Consider the following 23,708-nt stretch of genomic DNA (forward strand, 5'->3'; position numbering starts at 1 on the left):
GCTCACTGAGCTTCTTTAGCATACATATTTTGAATTTTTTTTCAGGCAAATTATGGATATTTATTTATTTCGGGTCAGTTGCTGGAAGTTTATTTTGTTCCTTTGGTAGTGTCATATTTCCTTGAGTCTTTGTAACCCTTGTAGACTTGCTTAGGACTTTATGGACTGGCTTCAGTAAGAAACGACCTTCAGCAATACCTTCAGCATGGACGGAGGTAGGGTGGAGTTCCTTGGGTGTTGTTGAGGGGGCACATTCAAATGTATAGTGACACTGAGCATACTATCATGGGACACCAAATGTGGCAGGGGGACACAGTCTCGTGGATCGGGCAACTGGGGTCAGTCTGTAACAGCAGCAACTCCATGACCCATGGGGTGAGAGCTACAAATGTCTGTGGTGGCTGCGAGGGTTGTTTGGGTCCTTGGAGGTGCTTTTTGGTTTAGCAGTGATCTTCGTTTGGTGGAGAGGAACTAAGGCAGGTGGCATCTCATGCTTATGTCAGTGGTATGCATATGCTTGGTGATAGGCTCTGGCATTGAAGGGGGTTGGGACTAATCACGTGTGCATGAACACCTGCAAAGGCCAAGCTGTCAGCCTGTGTGCAAGCAGCTGCAGTGACCAGCTGTGTCTGTATGCACAGTGGTGGAGGCTGTTGGCAGGCTTTGGGTTTGTCTGTCTGTGCATGCCCAGTTGTGGATGTCAGTATTGGCAATGTGCATGAGTGTGGAAGAGAGGACTGTCAGTGCAGCCAACATAGGCTGCGTGCAAGTGGTCAACCATGGGTGCATGAACAATGGGGAGGAGGGAAACACTGGTTGCAAGGGTTGGAGTTGGTTTCAGACATATATGTTGTGGCTAAACTGGGTTCTGGAGCTGGAACACCTGTGGTGGCACAGGATGGAATGTTTCTGGCAGGATGGTTTAGGAGTTTGGGCAGCTGAGGTCTGTAAATGTGAAAAACTGCAGGGTCCTTGCAGCAAAAACAGCAAGGCGTTCATGATGGCTGTTGAGGTCCTCGTTAGTGAAGGCTATGGGGGTCCTCTGAGGAACAGGACACTGTGGACTGCAGTGGCTCCCACTGTGTGGATGATACTGACAGCCTCTTCCTTCTTCTTTGCTCCTAGCCATCTCTAGAGATCTTGGTTATGCTGATCTCTCCAGTGGATGAGGTGAAAATAATGTTGGTCACATGGGCAGTGCTCCAAAAGCTAGTGAAGCTGGTCATTCACTCTGCCTTTCATTTCCCCTATGAAGGGAAATTGTGGGCTGAGGAAAGTCCTGAGGGATGGAATGATGAAGGCAGAATGAAACTGTTCTTCCTACCCTTCTGTGTGGTTAATAGTCTCTCTCCCTTTCTCTCTCTTTGCACTACTGTGTTGCTGTAGCTTTGTAACTGGACTCTTGCACTCTCCGAGAGCTATTTTGTTCATGAAAAATGTCTAATTATTGCTTTTAATTGAGGGATGAAGGCCCGGAACTCCTACTTTTTCATGTTGCTCATGTTAGGCCTCTCTTATTGCCTCAGTTTAAATCCCAGCTCGGGCACTGACTAGCTTGGGTAAATTATCTAACCTCTTTTTCCTGAATTTCCTAATTGGTAAAATATGGATAATAATTTCATCTATCTCATGGACTTTTTATAACTATTAAATGAATTAATAAATGTATAGCACCTATTGTAGTCCTTAGCAGACATTAAGCTCTCTGCAAGTGTTGATCTTTATTGGCAGGAAGCCTTGCTTCTAGGGGTAGCCGTTGCCATAATCTGATACTTCTCAGTTTTTGCTGAAGTGTTAACTGTGATAGGGGTCTCCTGCCTCAAGAGCTGTAATCTGTTCAATTTCTCCAGAGCCACATAAAGCAACCCAGCTTGTTATCAGGACCTTCCTGTTCATATTCTTGCTCTTGTTCTTGTTCTGTGCTGGAACTGCTGCTACTGCTGTATTTCTGCTCTTTCTCCTTCTTCTATTCTTCTCTTTGTTCTTCCCTCCTCCTCCTCCTACTTCTTTTCCTACTCCTACTCCTCTCCCTTATCCTTCCTGTAGAATTCACTTGTAATGCACATATAAGTTAGCACAAAAAACTATATAACCTGTTATTTTGTTTCCCTCTTTCTACTATAGACTCTCATGTTTATATTTCCTCCCTTCATCCTAATGATACTAAAATATCACATCTCACATAAAATAATGCTTGACATTCTATTAAGTCATCACTTTTTCAGATTTTGACCTTTTTTCCTCTGGATATTTCTTTCTTATCCCTTCAGAAATCTAATATTGTGAACATTATATTCTATTATAATCTTCATTACCACTCTGAAGCCACACTGCAACAAATCAGTAAGTCATCCCTTCCCCAGGTTTCTCCACCATTCACAAGTTTAGTCATGTTTCTTTATCTGTGTCACAGTTTGCTGACAAATAGTCTTCAATTTTTCCTACTGTTTTCTAATGCCTGTTCCTAATGCACTATTACAAAGAAATGTTGTTAAGGCCGCAATATTTAAATGACAAGCAAGAACCATCTCAGTTCATGGAGTAAACATTCTCTTACTATAAATTTTTATATAATAAAAATAATTAAGTTTACAGGACAAAGCTTATACAGGTTCTGTCCTTATTTACATTTTAAGCCAAAACCTTAGAAAACCAAACTGAATTTTAGGATAGCACACAGCTCAACAAAGTTATTACTCTTGCACACTTGAATTTGTATTAGGAACTCTGGCCTTTTTAACACTACTCCTTTAACCCCCCAAACTTTGAGAAAAGAGTAACCATGAAGCATGTAAGGAAGAGTAATCCAAGTTTTCTGTTGTTCTGTTTTCATTTCTGATTTCTCCATGACTTTTCAAGTAACAATGATTGCCTTTGCTTAGGGTCCCTAGCAAAGAGAAATCAATACATTTATGCTAACATATGATTGATTTAGCAATCATAAGGCAATGTGATGATGGAAGTGGAGATTGAAATGATATACCCAGGGGCCAATGAATGCTGCAGCCTCTATAAGATGGAAGAAACAAGAAACCAATCCTCTCCCAGAGCCTCTGTAAGAACTAACCTTGATGATATATTGACTTTGGTCCAGTGAAACTGTTTTTGATTTTCTGACTTCTGCAACTATAAGAAAATAAACGTGATTTTTAAGCCACTAAATTTATAGTAACCTTTTGCAGCAGGAATGGGAAATTAACATAGATTTTGGTACCATAAGTGGGGTGTTATTATAGTAATCATCTAAATAATCATAAAGACATTGTTGCTAGAGATATGGACTTTAAATGTGCTGCTGGTGAGGGTACAGAAGAAGTGAGACTTAGGATAAATAAAGCTTATATCCTCTTAGAAAATGATAGAATATTAAATAAGATGCTGGTAGAAATATCTTGGGTAGGGCAAATACCTTAAAATAACAAAATATTCTTAATTTCTCCCTTCTAGGCCTTGTATCATTTCTGGTATTCTTTCCATTTTTACACAAGCATACATATAATTACATTGACATAGAAATGCATAATTGGATATATTGATATTATTATTTTAAACAAATTTTCAAATGTTAGATCAATTAAGAATAAGAAAAGTAAATGTTTTTATTTTTCCTTCATTTATTCATTTTCCAGTGTCCTTTCTCTCTTTATGCAGATCACAGTTTCTGACCTATATAATTTTCTTTAACTCTGAAGATCTTTTAACGTTTTTGCAAGGCAGGTTTACTGCCAACAAATTCACTCAATTTTTGTTTATCTGAGAAAGACTTTATTTCCTCTTCATTTTTGAAGAATAATTTTGCAGGGTACAGAATTCTAGGTTGTTGGGTTTTTCACCTCAATATTTTTAATATTTCACTCTACTCCTTTCTAAGAAGTCAGGTATAATTTTTATCTTTGTTCCTCTATAGATATTTTTTTCCTCTGATGTCTTTTAACATTATTTCTTTACCTTCTATTTTTTTGTAGTTTATGATATGTCTCGGTGTATTATTTTTGACATTCATCCTTCCTGGTGTTCTCTGAGCTTCCTTGATCTGTACTCTGGTGTCCAACATTAATTTTGAGAAATTGTCAGTAATTACTGCTTTAAATATTTATTCTGTTTCTCTCTTTCATCTATCTACTTCTGGTATTCCTATTACATGTAAGTTATACCATTTGTCATCATCTCACAAGGTTTGGATATTCTGTTCCAGTTTTTTGTTAGTCTTTTTCACTGTTTTTCAGTTTTGGTAGTTTCTATTGACATATCCTCAAGCTCAGTGATTCCTTTCCTCAGCCATGTCAAGTTTACTAAGGAGCCCGTTAAAGACATTCTTCATTTCTATTACAGTGTTTTTGATCTTTAGCATTTCTTTTTGAATGGCTCAGAATTTCCATCTTTCTGCTTACATTGTCCATCAGTTCTTGCATGTTATCTGTTTTTCTTTTTTTTCTATTAGACCCCTTAGCACATTAATTATAGTTGTCTTAAAGTTATGGTCTGATAATTACAACATCCCTGATGTATTTGAGTCTGGTTCTGGTGTTTACTCTTGTCTATTCAAATTGTGGTTTTGGCTTTTAGTGTGTCTTATAATTTGTCATTGTTGTTGTTGAAAGGCAGACATGATGTACTAGGTAAAGGAACTATGTTAAATAGGCCTTTAATCATGTAGCAGTAAGGTGTCCAGGGAGAGGAAGCATTCTATAGTCCTAGGATTATGTCTCAGTATTTTAATAATCCTGTGCCCTGGACTGTGAAGTTCCTTTAGGCTGGGAATCTCTTTTAGGTTTTATGGGATGGCCACATGGGGCTGGAAATGTTGGTTGACAATATTGACAAATGCTTTTTTTGTTGTTGTTTTTTCCTACTCTCCTAGGTTTCACAGGATAGCTAGGTGGGACTGGAGTTTGGTATTTCCTCTCTTCGAGATCGGCTAGGCTGTGACAAAAATTCCAATAGGTTAAACTCTGGCAAAATATCTGGTCAAATAGAACAGACACAGAATGCTCTGGTATATTTCAAAGTGGTTATTTTCCCCTCCTTTTGCTAGAAGTCTGAGGGAATTTTTATCCAGTTCTCTCTGTGAGAAGTTGGCAGAGCTCTTGATGGAAAAAATGTGCAAAATATGGGGTCCCCCAATGACTGGGTCCCACTGGAGTCTGCATCTCTCTAATGTGTCTACTCTGAGCCTTCATCAGTTTCTCAATTACAATTCAGGTTTTCCTCATCTGACTCTGGTTCCCTATGGAGGTTGCTGCTCATGGCTTTATGCTCTAGTGAATTGTGATTCTTTATATCCACCTGTCTATCTCTCTTTCCAGTTTTTGAGATACCACCTTGCCTTGTGTACTCACTTCTCTGTCAGATCTAAGAAGAGTTGTTGAGTTTTCCATTTGTTCAGCTTTTTGCTCATTGTTAGGATGGAGTAGTGACTTCCAAACTATTTACAGGCTAGGCCAAAAACGGAAAGTCTCACAAAATGCTTTTTAAAGCAGCTTAGTTGTGATGTGAAAGAATATAATAAAGATAAAAGATTTAAGGATTTTATTCCCTTATTACTAGAGGCTTGAACTACACAGAATGAGCCAATAGAGGGGAAAGATTGCAAGTAGAGAAAAGAGGAAAAGAGGGAGATAACATGGAAAACCAGATAGGAGTAAACATAATTTTTAGCATGGGTGAAGACATGTCCTCAACCAGAACGGTGAAATTATCCTCTTTGGAGACTGATGTCCCTTTCTATTACTTATCTGTAAAGATCCTTAAATGTCGTAAGACAGTGTCATTCTCCCTTTAGGACAGCTGAACTGGAAAAGTAATATATTTCTGTGGAATCTCGAGAACTGCTAATAATGTATAATATTCAGAAGACAAATGGTGCAAAAGATAACTTTCCTAGACCACAAACCACATACACTTTTGAAATTCCCTGTAACACCTTCCTGATCTATGTTATCTATGTATCTGGACATTTTTTAGCCTGTTGCCCCCATTTAAACTATATGACCCTTTAGCTTGATTTTTCTCCAATATTGCTATATATTACATTATAATAACTTTTTTCATTTTGTGCAAGGGGAAATGTTTGTTGACAATATTGTCAAATATTTATTGAGTACCCATATTTTGATAGATAAGCCTCACATCTCTTTTTCACGGATTAAATTTAGGATCTTTCTCTAATTCATTCTTAATTTCACCAACGAGTCTGAACCTAGATCTTATACTTAGGTAGATGATAGGCAAATGCTTACTGAATTAAAAATAAATGAAGCTTCTTTAATATTAGCATGTTCATGCTTTCATGCATTAACTGTCAGAAACAATAGTTAAGAGTACCAAGCTTTTCTCATGAATTGTGGCACACTTAATCCTCATGCAAACTCATGATGTAGATATGGTTATGTCTATTTTACTGTTGAAGAAACTTAGGTTTAAAAACCTTAAATAATTTACCTGAAGTGACACAACTAATAAGAACTTGAATAATTTGCCAACACTACGTACTTATTTTTTAACTTTCACCTTCTTCCATTCCTAGAGTATGCTGACTGTTCACATAAATCCTTGACCTTCCACCATCACGTGCCATCAGATGTCAAGGTCAAATATTAGGCAAAATGAACTTAGAGAATGAGTAAAAGGAAAGATTTTCACCTGTAGATAAATAAGTTGTCTAATCACGAATAATACAGTGGTATTATCCAAATAAAATCCTAGAAAAGAGTCTCTGTTGGTGAAGTCCCCTTCACCATGAAGCACTGATATGCACAGGAACCTTGGCTCCGCTTGTCCTCATCTGCTTAAACATAGTGTTTGCTGAGATGTGTGTGGGATGCCTGTGCATGTGCATAACCCATCACCCAGACGTCTTGACCATAATTTTGTCTGATTTCTTGTCATGGTTCATTTCTTGCACTCTGTTTTGGCTCTGGTGTTTACACTGCTCACAAGTGTCTTGGAAGGCTACACCAAGGCTATTCAGTCATTTAGCTTACTACAGCACAAACACTTTGTGGAGTTGGGACACTTGATTGAAAATCACGTACTCCGTCCCTGAGAAGTAATATTTTCAGTTTATTTCACACAGACAACAGTTTTTCAAATTCAGAGCAGATGTCTATTTCCATAGCAGAGGTAATTTATTCTAGTTACTTAAGATTCAACTCTAAATCCGTGTGCCATTGGTAATTTAGGGTAGATATAAGGAAAAATGTCCTAAGAGCTTTATGGGTTATTAAACATTGAAATCTACCACAGACAAAAACAAAGAGAACCCTTTTCCTGCTGAAGTATTTAAATATGGGATCAATGAACATTATCCAGGGTGGGGTGTAGTTGACCTATATGGATACAAGGATGTGGACTAGAAGACTTCTCAAGGTCTTTTTCAGGGCTCACATTCTAAGATTCATACTTCTAAATCGGTAATACGTGTTAAGAAAAATTATTACTTTGTGAAGATAGCAAACATAAAATATTCTAGAGGCAATGATAAGCATTTATAGTGTACTAAACCAACACTGCTGCCTTAGAAGATATTTACAAAGTTTCACTGATTGTGAAGGTTGTAGGTCTTGTGGGTTGAGGAACTACAGTTTTTAATGTAACACTGACTCATGCAATGAGAATGGAGAAAATCCTCCCAAAATACTCACATTCATTTGTTGTATAAATTCAATAAACAGGAGATAGGTTAGAAATCTTCCAAAATGCTGTCTCTGAATTCATAGTGAAAAAGAATTTGAAGATATAAATGGCTGTCAAAAATTGTACCATGCTGTTGGAATATGGCACATAATCTATTTATTTTTCTATACTCGTAGATTATTTAGGCAGGTCTCCACTTAGTGTGGTTGTGTTCCAAAACTTGGAAATCTGAAAAACAAACATGCATTTTTTATGAGCAGTGTTGATTTATTGTCCTGTTTAGCCTCCAAAAGGCTGTTTAACCCAATGAAAGAAAATAATACTGCTTTAACCTTAAACATTAAGCATGAATTAAATGGAAATAGGTTTTATGTGTTGCATGTCTTCATTTCAAATATCAGGGTTGGAGGAGGTAGAAGAACATTTATAGAGAAATGCCTCAAACGATTTCTGGGCATTTTGACAGGCATTAGTAGTGTGACACTGGGAACTAGTTATAATTTCATTTTAACATTTTTGACTTTTTTTGTGGATAGATACATCTCTATTCCTAATTTCTCACTTAACTTTGATTGTATTCACATTTCTAATTAGTTTTTGAATAAATAATTTCTGAACATCAAATGTGTATCAGTAACTGTGTTGGCTGCTGGCAAATAATAGTATTGAAACAGATGAGGCCTTTGTCTACATGGAACTTACAATTCTCTAGAAGAGACATATTGTCCAGATAACCACAACAGAGGATTGTTGGAAATGTACACACATATTTTAGGCAAGAAAAACCTGCAAAGTGCAAGATTGTGTGGCAGAAATTCAGCGAGCAAAGGGGAAAGTTGCATGAGATGGGACTGGAGTATGGGCTCTAAAAACAATAGGGACATGGACGAGTATGAAGCAGAGTATGTTGTTTAGCATACAGAAAAAAGAGAAAGGAAGAAAAAGAGAGAAAACAGGGACAAACCCGTAGATTTTCCTAAGTAGACTGGATCAAGTTAGAAGAAGAAAAGAAAGAAATAGGCTGTATATGAGAAAGAGATGAACTGAGTTTGGAGAGTGGAGGAGCATGAGACAGCACAAAACTGCGCAGTCATGTACGGGTTAATGACGGATAGGGATACATTCTGAAAAAAATGCATCATTACATATTTTATCATTCTGTGAACATCACGGAGTATACTTACACAAACCCAGATAGTGTAACCTGCTATGCACCAAGGCTAGATTATAGAGCCTATTGCTCCAAAGCTACAAATCTATACAGCATGTTACTGTACTGAATATGGTAAATAATTGTAACAAAACGGTATTTGTGTATCTAAACATCTAAACATGGTAAATGTATAGTACAAATATTATGTAAAAGATTTTTAAAAGGTACACCTGTATAGAGAATTTACCATGAATGGAGCCTCCAGGACTGCAAGTTGCTGACTTTTAGGTGAGCCAGTGAGTGAGTGGCAAATGAATATGAAGGCCTAGGATATTACTGTAAACTCCTGTAGACTTTACAAACAGTGTACACTAAATTTATTTAAGATATTTTTCTTCAATAATAAATTAACCTTAACTTACTATTATTTTATATTTTATAAACATTTTAGTTTTTTAAACTTTTTGACTTTTTTATATAGCCCATTTTAAAACACAGATACATTGTACATCTGTCCAAAAAACATTTTATTTTTTATATCCTTATTTTTTATCTAAATTTATTTTATTTATTGATTTATTTATTTTTGAGATGGTGTCTCGCTCTCTTGCCCAGGCTGGAGTGCAGTGGCATGATCTTGGCTTACTGCAACCTTTGCCTCCCAGGTTCAAGCAATTCTCTTGTCTCAGCCTCCCGAGTAGCTGGGATTAAAGGAACACACCACTGTGTCCGGCTAATTTTTGTATTTTTAGTAGAGACAGGTTTTCACCATGTTGGCCAGGCTGGTCTCAAACTTTTGACCTCAGGTGATCCACCTGCCTCGGCCACCCAAAATGCTGGGATTACAGGCATGAGCCACTGCACCTGGCCTATTTTTATTTTTTTACTTTTTAAACTCTGTTAAAAACAAAGACACAAACACACACACTATCCTAGTCCTACGCAGGGTCAGGATCATCAACAACACTGTCTTCCACCTCCATATCTTAGTGGAAGGTGTTCAGTGGCAATAATGTGCATAGAGCTCTCATCTCCTATGATAATATTTGCTTCTGGATACCTTGTGGAGGACTTCTCTGAGGCTGTTTTACAGTTAACTTCTTTTTTATAAGTAGAAGGAGTTCACTCTAAAACAATGATAAAAAGTACAGTAAATACATAAACCAGTAACATAGTTGTTTATGATCATAATCAAGTATTATGTACTGTGCATAATTGTGTGTGCTATGCCTTTGTAAGACTAGCAGTGCAATTTGTTTACACCAGCATCAGCACAAACATGTGAGTAATGCCCTGTGCTGTGATGTTACAACAGCTACAACATCACTAGATATTAAGAGTTTTTCAGCTACATTATAATTGTATGGGACAACTGTCATAGATGAAGTCTGTTGTTGACCAATATATCCTTATGCAGTGCCTAACTATTTTTTTAAAAGACTTTTATGTTGGATATTCAAACTTCCAAAAGTAGAGCTACTAGTACCTTGGGTGCAAGCTTCCCAATATTTTGTATGTCTGATTTATAGTGAGACCTCATATTATGCAAATAAACATTGAAGGAAGAATAAGATAACACTCCTTCCATCAAGTGTGGGGCGTATTTTCTCTCCCTTTATACCTGGCCTGATCTGTGACTGACCATAGCATGCAGTAGAAGTAAATCTTTGCCATTTAGAGCCAATTCTTTGGGGAGGGGGCGGGGAAGATTAGTTTTTGCCTTTCCCTTTCACTCCTGATTCAACAGGTACCTTTCAGTAAAATCCAATAAACTACCTTTCCCACAGACCACCCTTCCAGTAAAATTATGGTAGTAGGAGGGGATGCAGGAGGATCGGGGGTGGGGGGGAAGGGCTCTGAGGCTACATGAAAGAGGGCCCAATTAAGTCCAATGTTTCCAACAACATCCCCTGCAAAGTGCTAAGCCTGTAAATGAGACTAACTTGGACCCTCCAGATAAGCCTCCCCATTAGGTAGACACCACTAAGTCACCCCAGTTGATGACATATAGAGCAGAAGAATCACCCAGTTGAGCCCTGCCCAAATTCCTGACCCATAAAATTGTGTGAGTTAAGTAAATGGTTGCTATTTCAAGCCACTAAGTTTGGGTACTTTTTTACAAAGCAATAGATAACAAAAAGAGTACTTGTGACCAGAAATGAAGTATTTCAATACAAAAATCTGAAACTGGTGGCAGATGTTAGAATGGCCTCAAGGAGATGGTTAAGGAAAGCTAGAAGAGTTTGGGGAGATCATTTATGAATACTTGAAAGACAATGAAGAGAACATTGTTAGAACTGAAGAAAAGGGACCCTAGTCTTATCATATAAAGTTTGGCAACCCTTTTGACTTGAAGTAATATAGGAAATATGAAATTTTACCTAACTAATGAACTCAATGATCTAGCTCAGGAGATTTCAAGGCAGAATGCTGAAATATTCACTATTCAACCTATGGTAAAATAGTCTAGTCTAGAATACAATATAAGAAGAAAGTTAGGGACTGTCTCTTCTTTTTTTGTTGTTGTTGAGATGGAGTCTTGCTCTGTTACCCAGTCTGGAGTGCAGTGTCACCATCTTGGCTCACTGCAAGCTCTGCCTCCTGGGTTCATGCCATTCTCCTGCCTCAGCCTCCCGAATAGCTGGGACTACAGGCACCTGCCACCACGCCCGGCTAACTTTTTGTACTTTTTAGTAGAGACAGGGTTTCACGGTGTTAGCCAGGATGGTCTTGATCTCCTGACCTCGTGATCTGCCCGCCTCAGCCTCCCAAAGTGCTGGGATTACAGGCATGAGCCACTGCGCCTGGCCAGGACTGCCTCATTATTTTAACATAATTTAGAGGACATATAGAGTGCACAGGAAAGTCTTTCTAGCCAGCAAAATATTCTGAAAGTCAGAAATGTCCTTAGAGCAAAAGTTAAGCCCAAAGAAGTAAGTCTAGAACTCTGGGAAAAATTGAAGTCAGAATGAGGCTGTAAGGCCCCTTGTTAAATACCTCAGAAATATATAAGGGTATGCCTTACAGATTCTTTTGCTTAAGCAATTGTATTTTAAAGAATATTAAGAATTTTTTTTTTTTCCAAAATACAAAATGCTTAAGTCAGGTAAGTGTCTGTCTTGTGAAGTAATACGGGTGTGGCTTTTGTCTAATGGAATGAAATATAATTTGATATATTAGATAACTACAAATTTTTAGATTTATACTCTAACAGAAAGACTATCAGTTTGACCTAAAACAGACATACACAGTACAAAATGAAAAACAAATAATATTTATTCTCCTAACCTTCCATAGACAGGAAGTAGGCTGAGAAGGCTACTCAACTGCAAAACTGATGCATTTCATAATAGAAAAGGAAGGATGACTCAAATCCACAGAGTGAATCCAAATACAACTGCGAATATTTTTCAGGAACCAGGGCAGAGCCCTGATCAAGGAACTGTCAACATGTCAACATGTGGCTGGCTGGATTCAGAGCTGCTATGAAGAAATCTGTTTTGTGGTTCCTATTTTCCCACATTTTGAAGGTTGCCGTACCTCAGTTTCCCATTTTATGTTTTGTGTAGGGGAGTGTAGATGATTTGTCTCTTTAGTTGACTGGAACCCCTCTTGAGGAGATTCATAACATGGTCCTGATTTAGATAACAAGATTCTGGACTTTGCGATGATGTGAAAGTTGAATGAGACGTTGGGCATCATACAGGAAATTAACACATTTTCCATGTGGGATAAATACAAATAATTTGTGGCTGTAGGAAAGTTGGTAGCAGAGTAATGATGTCAACAGATTCTCTGACATTTCTCCCATTGGGTGGTTGGATTTATTTTCCTTCCCATTGGACTGAGAGTCCTCTGAGCACATGGCATGATGGGATGGAGTGAGAGTGAAATTATGGCAGTTGCAGGGCTAGATTTTAAGAAGATTAGAAGCCTTTGCCTTTATCTCTTAAGCTCTGAGCTACCATTTAAAAATCTGATTTCCCAGGTGGAGACACCACATGAAGGAGACCTAAGAATACATGGGGAAGGAAAGGAGAACTTGAACTAAGGAGCCCAGCTGCAGCCAGTCTTCCAGATGTCACTCTCCAAGTACGAGGCATGAAAGTGAAGTTATGTGAACAATGTCAGTCAATGTCAAAGAGAGAAAACCACCCAGCCAGGCCTGCCCAAGTTCTAATCAACACAATCATGCGATGTAATAAAATGCCTTTCATTTCAAGTCACTATATTTTGAGATAATTAGTTTTGCAGCAAGAGATAATTGGCATGTCCCCCTAAGAAATGGAATTAGAAAGAATTGAGAAGCCTGAGTGGAATGTGCATATTTACATCAAGGGAAGTAATGACTGAATAAAACATAGAATTTTTGATATTAGGAATAAAGATAGATCTTTGGTGAGAGGACACAATGACCCCAAGGTATCAAGGAACATTTACATGTTTATAATTCACATAACCAAATAGTTGAGGACTTAAGTTTCTGGCTAACCATGTGAGTAATGAGTATTGAGACATATAATTTATGGGTGTATTCGTTTTCATAAGTACTTTCAGGTGCTCATAGTCCTGGATGAATTTGGGGAATAGGTTAGGTGGCTTTGGGGGAGTTCAGATCCTAAAGAGTGATGGCCCTTGTCTTGTGATTCGGACTTCTGTCAGAGGCTTTCTGACACTTGCTGAAAGTTCTTAATTATATCCATTCATTCAGCAATATTCATTGTGTCATTTGCCTATTTGAGTTTATTAATTATTTTGTTAAGCAGGTTTTCCAATGACTTTGTTCTCCTTTTGCTCTTAGAGGCATTGGTAATTCTAATATTCTATTGTTTAATGTTGTCCCAAATTTTACAAAGGCTTTGCTTATTATTTTATAGCCTTTTTCTTAAACTTTTGTCTGACTATGTTATTTGACAAGTTCTGTCTTCAAATTCTGAGATTCTTTCTCATGTTTGATCTAGTCTATTGCTGGAGTTTTCAGGTGTGTTTTGTAATTAATTTGATGAATTATTCAGTTCCAGAATTTCTATTTGGTTGTCTTTTACATGTCTGTCTCTTTGGTAAATTTCTAATTCCTATTCTTGTTTTCTAATTTCTCTATATTTTTTACACAATCCTCTTTTATCTTTCTGAGCTTCTTTAAAATCAATGTTTTGAATTCTTTATCTGGGATTTTATAAAGTCCGTTTTGATTAGGATCTATTGCTGGAGAAAAATTGTTCCTTTGGATGTGTCATACTTCCTTGCTTTTTCATGTTTCCTGTGTCTTTTCATTGATACCCATACATCTTGCATAACAGTTGTTTCTTCTAATTTTTAAAATTTTCTTTCATAGGAGAGGACTTTTTCAGAATATATATATACACATACATATATGAATAAATATATTTGGTTGGGTAGGGCATTTTGGTTTGATTTTGGATGCATAGTGTTCATATATGCAGTTATAAGTAGAAGCTGTGGTAAAGTTTTGTTGGAGATTATAATGCCAAGTGAGTCAGTCTTCAGGCCCTACTGGTAATAGCATTGGGTTGAGTATGCTTGTCCTTGGGCTCCACTGTGGCATATGCTGGCACCAATGTCAGTGAGTTCAATCAACCTGATTCTTGGGGTTCCAGGTGACTTACTCTGGTGTCAGTAATGTCAGTGGTGGTCCAGGCATGTTAGAGGGTTCTTGGGTCCCTTAGCAGTGGATTTGATATGAACAATGGCAGTAGTAGTGGTGGAGCAACCCCCTGGCACCCAAGAGGCTCTGTTGGTGTTTGTGGTAGCTGCAACAAGTTTAGTGTGCCATTCACCTTTTTTTGCTGGTGGTGCATGTGGGTGAGTGCCAGCTGTGTGTTATCAGCAGGTTTTGTTGGCCTGACCTCAGACCCTGGGAAGAGTATTTAGATGCAATTGGTGGTGGACTGGGCTGGACAATTTCTAGGCCCCTGGGTGCACAAGTGCTAGGGCAATGGGATGGGCCAGCAGACTTGTCCTCTTGCACCCTGGTAGTACATTCAGGTGCTGGCAGAGATAGGCAGAGGCAGAGTGGTCCCCAGGAGACTGGCAAAATGGTCAGCAGTAGGCAGTGGCAGCAACACTGTGGGCTTTCCACCAGGTGGAGTGAGGTTATTCTCAGTGGGGACAATGTAGGGAGGTAGCTTTGTGATGCGTGGTTTCCTTGCCCTTTGGTCCCATAGCAGCCCGCGGCAGTGATGGTGCGATGTGTCCTCACAGCATGTGAAAGTGCCCAGCTTCCCATCTTCCTCCTTGGTCAAGCAGTGGCAAAAGCAGCAACAGCCCTGGCTCTAGGGCAGGACACAGACTTTTACAGTTTGGGCTCTTGGAATAACACCAGCTGCAGGCCTGGGAGAGGGGAGGGTGGAGCCATTCTCAAGGAGAGCTGTGTAGGTGGTTAGCTGTGGGGATTGTGGTTTGCTCCCATTGAAGGCTGCAGCTGTGGGGGCATTTGTTCTTGCAGTGTGAGAAGGTGCCCAGCCTTCTCTCCCACTCCTTGGTCTGGGGCGGCAACAGTATCATCAGCCCCAGGATAGGATTTAGTTTTGGGGGGGGCTTAATTTTCAGAATGGCAAAAGGCTGCAGCTGCTCAGGGTTTGGAAGTCTATGGGACTCAGCATGAGTTACATCTCTAGAGTAGTTCCTCTGTGCAGCCTCTGGGCAACTCTCTGTGTTAGTGTTGAGGCCTACACATATTGAGGGGCTTTCCAATAGCTAGGATTGTGAAAGTTTGCAATGGGAATGTGGAGCTCTGGGGGATTCTTACCTGCCCTTTCCTAGCATTTGGGCACTTTTCTCAGTTCTCAGCCAATCCCAGCCAACCAGCCAAGCAGGCTGCCTAGCTTCCCTCTTCTTTTTTTTTTTTTTTTTTTTGAGACAGAGTCTCACTCTGTCACCAGGCTGGAGTGCAGTGGTGCAATCTCGGCTCACTGCAACCTCCGCCTCCTGGGTTCAAGTGATTCTCCTGCCTCAGCCTCCCGAGTAGCTGGGACTGCAGATGCCCGCCACCACACCTGGCTAATTTTTTTTTTTTTTTGTATTTTTAGTAGAGATGGGGTTTCACCATGTTGGTCAGGATGATCTCAATCTCTTGACCTCGTGATCCACCTACCTCGGCTTCCCAAAGTGCTGGGATTACATGCGTGAGCCACCGCGCCCGGCCTTCCCTCTTCTTATTTACTTCCCATTGCTTCTCTGTTGAACCCCAGTGTTCTGGCTTAAATGATTTATTTGAAGCGTGAATATATACGTGCTATTTTGGTTCCTCTCTGTGGAGGAGGTTCATACAAGCTGCATCTAGTCTTGAACCACCTCCCTCAAAAGATAATATATTTTTATCATATATTCTGTTTGTGAATATGTTAGGTAATAAGTATAATAAATGTGTTAACATGCCCTAAAACACCTTCACATGAAATGTACACCTTGACTGAATGATTTTGTGACTTACAGTCTTCTAGTTCCATGATTTTTCTACATAAGGTTATTTTTTGCCATCAACAGTGTGGGTAATGCAGTTATTTCTTGAACTAACACATAAAATAATTAATGCCACTTTGGGGGCTCTTGAATGTCCTTTGCATGTGTGAAGAACAATACAATTGTTGGACCCTTACATCGAGAATGTCACTGAATGCATGTGATAACCGACTTCCAGTACCCTCCCCTCTCTCCACATTTTTGTCTGTACCTATCTGAACCCCGATGGAAGGTAACGCTCATTTTTTTCTGTCATGAAAATGTGGGGATGTAATTGGTAATCAGGGTAAGTGTACTTTAACTATGCCAAGTCTGAAGACAATTGCTAGAGGACACTTGCCTCTCTGTACATACTTACTTTCAGAGTCTCAATTCTGGTTCAGTTATGAAAACCTTTGTCTGTTACTAGCAAAATGAACATTCATGTAAAATACCTGGTACTATGCTTGACTGGGATCAGAGGCTGCATAGCTTCTTTACCCCTGTGTTCCACATTCAAATCATATTTACAGAGTACTTTCATCAACTAATACTTCTGTGTATTCATTTTTTTCTGTTACTTTGGATGATGATATTATTTAATCATCTTCCAATCTGCCTTAATTGTGCTATCTCTAGGGATGTTAAAACATTTGTTTAGTGACTTGTGGGATACTCTAATATATTATCCTTTTTAATCTTAGTAAATACCAACAGTCATATCAGAGAGTAGAAACTATGTTTCATCTCCAGAAAGAGAAATTTAGGCAGTCCTTAGGAAGGCTCAACCCTAGGACATATCATTGTCTGTTCCTTTTTCCCTCAGGCTATCATTCAATCCTGATGCTTCCTTTCCTGAAATTGTAACACAGAATTTAAGCTTATTTTAGAGAACTTAGAAAACAATAAGAAAAAAAAAGAAGATAACATTTATCTCCACAGAAACAATCAGTGTTAACGTGATGATCTATATATTTGATTTTATTATGTAGATATATGTTTGTATGAATATGTTTGCATATTAGCACACATATAAAAAATATAGCACACATATTTGTCCTTAGCTTCACAGTATTGTCATTGTCTTTACCAAAATTACTTTAAAAATGTAAGTCAGTAAGAGTATAGTAATTCATTGTATTGATCTCACATAATATCCTTAATTTACTTCTGTTTTTGAACTTTTGTATCAAGATAAATATTTTGTCATTCTTTCATATTGTTTTTATTTCAATTCTTGTCTAAATTTATCTTCAGAATTGATGCTGAGAAATGGAATTACCAGGTCAAATGGCATTAATAACTTATTTGATTGGCAAATTATTTTTGCAGAAAAATTTTAACAATTTTTGCTTCCACCATCAATGGACAGGAAAGCCCATCTCATGACACCTTTTTCTAACATTATCACTATAGTTTCTCTTGCAGACATTTACTTTCTTGCTCACCGTCTCTATAGCAAAAATCCTTAGAACTGTTTTTCATCTTAGCCATTAGACTCTTACATTGGGTTTAGTTCCATTATAAAGTTGTGGGTTAATAAGAGCCCAGTAATTAACTGGAAATGTTAGTAAAAGTAAATGAAAATATTCTGAATTTTGTGTATGACCTTATATGTACAAACTATTGTTTCAACCGTATTTCTTTTCCCTAAATGCTACTAACTGTTAGCTCAAAGATCCTTATCCATATTTCCCAAAATAACTGTGTTTTGTCTATAAACTCTTAAAATTATAGAGCTGCAGTGACTTCAACTCTCTATTTGTTTACTGATCTTCTCAGCTTCATTAAATACATGTACGAAAGAAACCTTTCCCTATTAATTCTTCCAAGTGTAAAACTTCCCTAATACTAACTTCTGCATTATTCCCAGTTTGTCATATTTTTCTTCTTTCATTGTCAAAATGAAATACATCTTGGAATCTCTTCAAATCATTCACTCTTTTATTCATCCAAGAAATAGATATTCATTGTGCTGAGTGCTGGAAAGGTACTGCAGTCCTGGCTTTCTGGTGTGTTCCTAATGCTTAGAATTCCTGAGCGAAATCCCAGGGGCCAATAATGTGTAACTGGTAATGTTTTATTGCTCCAGTTCACTTTGGATTTGGTTTCTCATTACTCGTCATCTGTCACAAAGTTTAAGTAAGCTGTAAGAAAAATTTACACTCTCTTCTTATACTCTAGTCCAAAACCACATTATTAATATCATCTTTACATATTTCATATTGAATATAAATATTTGACAATACCTACTATACCTTCCTTCCGTTTGTTTTCAATTGGACATTAACCAATGGTTATATTTATTTGACAAACTTACTCCCTATTACATTTATGATAGATGTTCACTATAGCAATGCTTACGTACAGAGCACTATAAATTATGTTTTGTAGTAATGTCTCATAACACCAAAACAAGGTATCCTCTTCGAATTAGTCAATCTTTTCAATTCATAAAAGTTAGCTATATCTTGTGAGGGCTTGCATTGGCTATAAAAAGGATGCTCAAAAAAATACAGAAGTAGCATGATGAAAGAAAACCTGGGACCCTCTAGTGTTCCTAGAGTTGAGGACCTGAGGAGAGATTATTTGGTCTGAGGGACTGATCTCAGAGCACACCACTAGGTATTCTCAGATATTCATAAAGTCTCCGCAGTTTTAGCTCTATTTCTGGAGCTCAAGGTGAGCCTCTAGACAGAGTATAGAAGCTTAAGATGAGTCTCTGAACCACAGGTGGGTATGGAACCTTGGCAGATCCCTAATATTTTAAGTTAACATTAATGAAAGGGCAAGGTCTGCAGAGACTCAAGGGCTATAATTGTTAAGTTCACAGTGTTCAATCCTAGTGTGACTCATGGAGAGGAAGAAGAGTCCTGTGTTCTGGAAAAGATGAACTTCTCAGCCAGGTTTTAGATGTGAATAATGTTGCAGTGCTGCTGACCTGGGGAGAGTTGGTGGGGCAGAGAAAAAGGTCAGTTTTGGAAAAGGGAATTGGACCAGACCTGTAGGTGCAGATGAGATCCCAGATGAAGGCAGGTTTGAGGAGCGACACAAGCAAAGAAGGGTCTATAGAAGAGTGTTTTTAGGTTCCACTTTTGACTTCTGTCCTAGCCTTCCATATGTTTACTGCATACTAGATTTTATGTGTGATGTAATTATAGCCATCTCTGTGGCTGTACTTTTATTTTCCCATCCATTTTCCTTGAACCTGTTAAAAGGATACTGGACCTCTTTTCTCTGGCAGCACTACTGCTAAATTCCTGAAGAGTTTGGCCACGTAGTATGTCTTACCCCACTAGGGCTTGTGATTATAACTTATTATGCAAGATGCTATAGGAAATGGGGATAAAATGTCATAAGACAGCATCCCTCAAAGTATTAAAATATGGTCAATTAGATGAAACATTAGCATGTATAATGCTAGTACACAGTAGTATGTAAAATATTCAATGAGAGCAAAACATTTTAATTATCTAGAAAAAAAGCACTGATTATTCTTTAGCTGTAGTAACAAGCAACTACCAGATCTGGTGTGAAACAATTCTAACTGACCAGTGACAACCTCACATCGGTAATAACTCTTCTGGATGCCTAGCATTTTGTGATAGATCCACACTTCTGGGAGTCAGCTAATGTGCAACAGCTACACCTAAATAACTAACTCTCCACAGTTAAAGGTTCACACGTCCCTAACAGGTCTTGCTTCTGTGTGTCCATCAATCTCACTTGTCCAAACCCTGTAGAAGATCAGCAGTTTGCTTTATTCAAAGACATTGCATCCTGCAAGCACCATTTTCCCTCATTGAGTAAGCAACAATTAATATTTCTGTGTTAGATTTTGATTGGTGGCTGCTTCTTTTGAATTCATTTATTAAACCCAAATTGGTCGGACATGTTTCTCCTGGAGTCACAAACTATCAGGAAATGAGCAGCCTAGGGAAGACAATTCTCCAAGTTTAGACTGACCAATCCTGAAATCCTGACTTTAACAATGTCTTTACCAAGCCAGGTGTTGTCATGAGAAATAATTATGCCAGTTTTTAGGAATTAGATGATATCAGGGATAAAAAGTTTTCCTTGTAAAAACAAGTTAGTTGACAATTTTGGCAAGAGGTCTATCAATGTGAAGTCCTGCTGTTTCTAACTTACTGATGTCAGAATCTAACTGGGAAACCTACGAAATGTTTACCTGAGCTTGTGAGTGGAAATAGAGGATGTGATGAACTTCCACTTCTCGACGCTGCCTGCTATTAATTAGGCTTGCCATGGCCAGGTCCCTTATATTGTTTCCATTATAACCAGAGAGGAAAGAGCCAAAAGCCTTAAAGAAAGTGGTTTTAGGAATTCGTGGAGGAGCGGAGCGGTGAGGAGCCTCTGCTGGGACCCACGTCTGCTGAGCAGCTCCAGGAACATGACTGCAACGGTGACTGCGGGGAAGCGACACGGGCACCGGCAGTCCCTGGGAAAGCTGGGGTCCCTGGAGTTGCAGCTCCGGGAGCTCCAGAGGCTGCTCCTCCCGTGAAAGAGATCCCGGAGGTCCTAGTGGACCCACGCAGCCAGCAGCGCTATGTGTGGGACCGCTTTTTAGGCAAGGACGGCTTTGCCAAGTGCTTCCGAGATCTCCGACGCCGACATCAAGGTAGTGTTCACGGGCAAGATTGTGCCTAAGTCTCTGCTGCTCATGCCGCACTATGAGGAGATGTCCATGGAAATATCCATTCACTGCAGCCTCGCCCACCAGCATGTCGTAGGATTCCACGGCTTTTTCGAGGACAAGGACTTTGTGTTCATGGTGGTGGTGGAGCTCTGCCGCCGGAGATCTCTCCTGGAGCTGCACGAGAGGAGGAAAGCCCTAACTGAACTTGAGGCCCGGCACTATGTAGTCTGCGGCAAATTGTGCTTGGCTGCCAGTACCTGCTCCAAAACCGAGTTGTTCACCGAGACCTTAAGCTGGGCAACCTTTTCCTGAATGAGGTTCTGGAGGTGAAAACAGGGAATTTGGGACTGGCAACCAAAGTCGAATATGACGGTGAGAGAAAGAAGACCCTGTGTGGAACTACTGATTACGTAGCTCCCGAGATGCTGAGCAAGAAAGGGCACAGTTTTGAAGTGTATGTGCGGTCCAGTGGGTGTATCATGTATACCTCGTCAAAGAGCAAACCACCTTTTGGCACCTCTTGCCTAAAAGAGACCTACCTCCAAATCAAGAAGAGTGAATACAGTATTCCTAAGCGCATCAACCCTGTGGCCGCCTCCCTCATCCAGAAGACGCTTCAGACAGATCTCACGGCCCGCCCAACCATTAACGAGCAGCTTAACAATGAGTTATTTACTTCTGGCTACATCCCAGCCCGTCTCCCCATCACCTGCCTGACCATTCCACCGAGGATTTCCGTCGCTCCCAGCAGCCTGGACCCCATCAACAGAAAGCCCCTCACGGTCCTAAATAAACGCTTGGAGAATATCCTGCCTGAGAGTCCCCGGGAAAAAGAAAAACCAGGGGTTTCAGAGACGGGTGAGGTGGTCGACTGCCACCTCATGACATGCTGCATGCTGCACAGAGTCAATGCCTCCAAGCCCTCGGAGGGAGGGCTGGTCAGGCAAGAGGAGGCTGAGGATCTTGCCCGCATCTCCATTTTTCTGGGTCAGCAAGTGGATGGACTATTCAGGCAAGTACGGTCCTGGGTATCAGTTGTGGATAGCAGCGTGGAGGTGCTCTTCAATGGTGGTGACAGCCTGCAGTACCTAAAGTGTGATGGCACCGAGTCCTACTTCACCGTGAATTCCCATCCCAATTCCTTGATGAAGAAGATCTCACTCTTTAAATATGTCCGCAGTTACTTGAGCGAGCACTTGCTGAAGGCAGGTACCAACATCACGCCACGCAAAGGCAATGAGCTCGCCCTGCTGCCCTACCTGCGGACCTGGTTCCGCACCCGCAGCGCCATCATCCTGCACCTCAGCAACCGCAGCGTGCAGATCAACTTCTTCTAGGATCACATCAAGCTCATCTTGTGCCTACTGACGGCAGCCGTCACCTACATCGACGAGAAGCGGAACTTCCGCACCTAACCACCTGAGTCTCGTGGAGGAGTAAGGCTGCTGCAAGGAGCTGGCTGCTACGCCCACACTATGGTGGACAAGGTGCTGAGCTCGTGCTCTGGCGGCAACCGCTTCAAGGCCTCCTAATAGCCGCCCATCCCTCCGGACTGATGCTCTTCTCACTCCCACCTGCACCTGGAGCCCACATTGGTTGTCTCCCACAATGCCATGTCTGCAGTGTGCCCCCGAGCCCCGGGGACGGGGCAGATCTGCGTCATCCTTGAGGATGGGGGTTACTGTGTAAGTTATTTTTTGTACATGTTCGGATGTGGGTTCTATAGACTCGTCCCTTCCCCCTCAACCCCACCATATGAATTTCACAGAATATTTTTCTATTGAGTCCGGGACTGTCCTTTCCTTGGCTTTATATACATTAAACAGATGTGAATCTTCTAAAAGAAGAAGAGGAGGAGGAAGAGGAAGAGGAAGAGGAAGAAGGAGGAGGAGGAGGAGGAGGAGGAGAAGGAGGAGGAGGAGGAGGAGGAGGAGGAGGAGGAGAAGAAGAAGAAGAAGAAGAGGAAGAAGAAGAAGAAGAAGAAGAAGAAGAAGAAGAAGAAGAAGAAGAAGAAGAAGAAGAAGAAGAAGAAGAAGAAGAAGAAGAAGAAGAAGAAGAAGAAGAAGAAGAGGGTTTAGTTTATTTATAATTTAGGCAACTTAGAAGGATAAAATATTAGAGACATTTTATCCTGCTCATGCAGGATATTAGAGGGGAGTTTAAAAAAATCTAAATTGTTTGTAATTACATTAGCCACTGGAAAGTATAGTCTAGTAGTCTTTTCAGTATAGAAATAACCTATTATTTGCCTCAGGGAGATGTGGAAAGTGGAGGTATATCGCCATGACTTGACAGACATCACTGCTCGCTGGATACAGCAGGCCTAATGTAGGTTGCATCTCGTGTTTAACTTTTTCGTGTGTGTGTGTGTGTGTGTGTGTGTGTGTGGTGGTGGAAAAGTCCTCCGGCTCCTAGACTAGATTTTATGGGGAGATGCATGCAAACAGAGAAGTAAATCAGCTGAGAATAATAATCATATACAACTCCCACCTTTGGGTGTCTGATAATGAGCAAAGTAGAAGACTAAGCATCTATAATTCTTCAGAAAGGGGGGATTTGAAAGGGTAATTATATTGCGAGGCAGGGTGAAAAAAAATACCATTCTGTAATAAAAAAGGAAACTGGAAATCTTGGAGTAAAACTGAGAAAAAAAATGATAATCAGTGTTAGGTCACTAGGACCTATCTCCGTACTCCTTGTCTAACACTGAAAGGAGCCCCCTTTTTTCTGTTTTTTTTTTTTTTTTTTTTTTTTTTTAAGACAGGATCTCACTCTGTCACCCAGGCTAGAGGGCAGTGGCAT

The 23,708-nt window shown here is 39.7% G+C and overlaps 1 long non-coding RNA gene and 1 pseudogene across 2 annotated transcripts in view; both read left to right on the top strand.

The window, feature by feature from the left end:
• Nucleotides 1-23,708, top strand: part of LOC105482224 (uncharacterized) — a 47,295-nt gene that overhangs the window by 15,796 nt on the left and 7,791 nt on the right. The window contains exon 1 of one of the 2 annotated variants that reach the window (XR_987460.3): nucleotides 23,168-23,234. The exons of the other annotated variant lie outside the window; for it this stretch is intronic. This is a non-coding gene — a long non-coding RNA (uncharacterized lncRNA). Of the gene's footprint in view, nucleotides 1-23,167; nucleotides 23,235-23,708 lie in introns of those variants that run through there. 2 annotated transcript variants of the gene reach the window in all.
• On the top strand, nucleotides 20,661-22,615 carry LOC105482225 (serine/threonine-protein kinase PLK1 pseudogene; annotated as a pseudogene).

Source organism: Macaca nemestrina, chromosome 8 (genome assembly GCF_043159975.1).
Source record: "Macaca nemestrina isolate mMacNem1 chromosome 8, mMacNem.hap1, whole genome shotgun sequence".
Taxonomy (NCBI): Eukaryota; Metazoa; Chordata; class Mammalia; order Primates; family Cercopithecidae; genus Macaca; species Macaca nemestrina.